We start from the raw sequence: 3,822 nt of genomic DNA on the forward strand, positions 1-3,822 counted from the left end.
TACAAAATGCACACACTGAGTATGTTCTAATAAAATGAACCAAATCACTTCTGACTTCATAATCTTGACAGCAAATTTTACTCTTCTGCATGTTTCCGAGGCCGTTGTTAAAACCTCTCCATGTATTGTGTAAATGCATTCCCTCTGGCTTCTCACAATAACTGACAGCACTTTATATTAAGGGTACGTTTGACAGTTAATACAATAATCATAAACTAACTATTAAGGGGGAATAGTGGCTTAGTGGTTGAACCCACTAAGCCAATATGCCAAATGTTAAATATGCCTCACTGATCCAAATTTTGTGCTAATTGTACTCTGCTGCACCAAAAAGCACAGTTGTGAACACAAGAATAAACAACCTTCCTGTGTCTTCTGTTCCACTCAGCCAGGCTGTTTAACAGACAAAAGTTGCATTATGCAGCTTCTTCAATCAGACACAGAAGCCTGTAACACCTTCAGTCATCATGGGTTTCTTGGTGGCTTCCCTCATTCATCTCCTTGCAGTCGTTTTGTTTTTGGGAACTGCCTGTTCCAAACAGCTTTATCACACAGTACCACGCTGTATTTCTTAATGACTGTTGTAAATGAAGTCCAAAGTCATATTTAGTGACCTCTCAAAATAAAAATAGCTGTAAAAGAGATTCTATTAAAAATATTCCATATACTCTGTCCACATACTTAAGGACTATGAAAAGAGAGGGACTATATAAAACTAGCTGCATGTCAAATGTTTTGTGCAACAGTTTTGGTAAAGTCCTTGAAATAAAGCTTACAGTGGACACTACAAGCACACCTTGATGGTTTCATTTCATCTTCAATGTCATGTTTTTGTTGTCTATATGTGGCCCTGTGACAGACAGGTATCCTGTCCAGGGTGCGCCCCACCTCCTACTCCATGATTGCTGGGATAGGTTCCAGCTCCGTGACCCTTAATTGGAGTAAGCGATTAAAGATGAGTGTGTGGGAGAGAGATGTTTTAAAGGCAAAAAGCACGCGCGCACACACACAAAAAGTTGCAGTCCAAATACTTATGGGCCTGACTATTTGCAGTGCTGTCAGCCGCGGTCAGGACTGTTACTGGCTTTGATTTTTTTTTTGGGGGGGGGTGTTAAGGATTTTATATATATATATATATATATATATATATATAAAATCCTTAACATTTCCCACCTGTTTATCACCTGTTAAACGTATAGCAGGCATCACCCAGCTTAGTTAGTTAGTTTATTAACTTAGTTTATTCTGTCCACGTTTTTATTAATTGAACACCACCAACAGATGGAAGATTTGAATCCAGCTGCTATTTGATCAACCAGTTTATACTCGTCAGGCACTCCTCTGGGGACTCCTATTGCGTCAATATATGTTGGATTTCCTACTCCTTTCCAATCTCTTTTTACTCTGTCTGGCTATGCCTTTCTGCCAATCCTCAGGAATAAGAGGCTGCATATGTCGTAACGTCTTCAGGGGTCATGGGTAACAATAATGATATTAATGCACAATAACCTGACACATTTCGTGGCAGTCTATCAAAGATTCTGTTATCACCACACCACCACCATACATCACTCCTACCGACTGGTATAAATGAACCGTTTTTCTGTATTATTCGACTACACCACTTGTCTTATTACTTTTTCAGCTAAAGCTTCATAGGCTAAGAGTGTGTTAACTCATCACGTCAACAGTTCAAGCTTGAACTGGAGTTGTGAGCTTTTCAATATCATCATAATTCTCAGTACAGTCATTACAGTTTTCTCCACTAAGGTCTGACTGTTTCAATGCTTGATATTTTGGCATAGTTTGTTGGAAGGCCAGATTACGCTGTACAAATGTATTTGACACCATTTTCAATAGTAACTGCCAACATGGTCCTGAAGTCAACCAGGACCAGGGATTCCACCGGTTCACGGCTAGGGTGTCTTTATGCATTGCATCACGAAGTTCATTCAGCTCCTCCAATGCGTCCTGCATATCCACTGAATGAATGGAGTCTGGGATGAAAGTACAGCATGTTGTGTTCAGCAGAACACAAACTCCTCCCTGTGAACCAGTAAGCAAGTCTAAAACCATGCGATTTTGCATCACCATGGTACGTAAAGCATCTATTTCAGTGTTTTGAGCTGCTACTATTTTTTTTGTTACATTCATGAACAGACCCAATCAATAATTCAGAGTTTCAATCATTAATGAATTTTTTCCCACTCCTATCCAGGGGAACAATGAATGTGCTATTTTATCTCCTACAGACCACAATTTTTTGGTCCTTTAGTACATCCGAGCCCCACATGTGATTATGTGGTAACACATCTGGGTATATCAATCTCCTCCGTCTGGTGCTGCCATTCTTCTCTGTGGAGGTCTTACCACATATGTATGGTCAGTCACCTGGGTAGGTGCACACACACCACCCCAATTTGGTGGGAGACTCATGTACAGTCTGGAACCATAAAGCCAATAGATGTCATCATACACCGGAGTACCATTTACAGGTGGTAGCAAAACTTACTAACATAAGCACATGATTCATCCGTTCCCCATGGACAGGAGCCTGTATAATTACATCCCCGTCCAATGTGATGAAGATAAGTACCATCCACATATTATGTTTTGGTTAGGCTTAAATTATTTGATAAAACATACGTTTGGGTACACAGACGTTTCTTAATTTTACCTACATTTTTATTCCCTGTCCCGTAAAAGCAAATTGGGAATGGCCGTTGTGATGACAATTTAACGTGATGATATTTTTGCGTTTCCCTTCAGTCTAGTCAATGGAGCAGCACTTGGGCACGCTTGTACGTCCTCTGTTGAAATCCCTATCATATAAGTGGTTGCACTGAGGCAAGTGGTGTTACATCTTATCAGATTTGCTGAGAACTGCTGCCCCCGAAATACAGTTTGATTATGCATCCGTATGATAAGACATTCTGTCACCCTAGCAGGGTACGGTTTAGCCGTCAGAGCTGGGTGTGTTGAGGATATAGGTATTTGCGAACAAACATAATAATTAGTAACGTAATTCCATAGCCAATAAATGAACATATCTGTACCACATATTAGTATGGTATATATGAGGGTGTCCATCTGTCTCGTTCACATTATGAATAAACCTCTTCTGATGTTGCTTGCGTTGTTCTCTGGCTCGGTCCACAGTGAGCTGCAATTCTTGGGTCAACCACCAGGCCAGGAATCCGAGGAGCACGAAACACACTAAGATCACAACACAACCGGCTGCCCTACCAACAGTCCGGCAGCGGCGGCGCTGAGCACGCCGCTCCGGGGTCTGCTGTAGTTCAGTCATGATTGCTAGGATACAGTGTTGTTAACCACCTCACCTAATAGTGCAAGGATCTCCCTGCTTCACTGGCATTGAGACAATCTATTGCTAATTAAATAGACTCCCTTTGTAGCCAGACTTCCCCTTACACTGTGGAGGCCGCCAACACACGCTGTATCTTACAGTGATGTATCCACGTTGATCTCTCCGCTATCTTTACTGCAGTTGGTGTTGTTAACAGCACTCGGTATAGACCTTCCCAACGAGGACTGGACCAGTTCTTCCTCTTAATCACTCTGATGAACACCCAGTCTCCTGGCTAGACTACTGGAAGGCCGTCCTGTGGAAGATCAAAATTATTCGGCAGTAAATGTGTTTAAGTTATCTCTTTCTGTGTTAATGTCTTTTTCATAAAATTTGCTAATGTTTGTTCCTCATCTGCTGTTTTAGTATCCATGTCAAAATTGGTAGACGATATGGTCGTCCATAAAGTATCTCAAATGGTGTTAACCCTGATGGTGTTGGTGTTATTCTCATAT

The sequence above is a fragment of the Thalassophryne amazonica genome, chromosome 3 (genome assembly GCF_902500255.1).
Source record: "Thalassophryne amazonica chromosome 3, fThaAma1.1, whole genome shotgun sequence".
NCBI lineage: Eukaryota > Metazoa > Chordata > Actinopteri > Batrachoidiformes > Batrachoididae > Thalassophryne > Thalassophryne amazonica.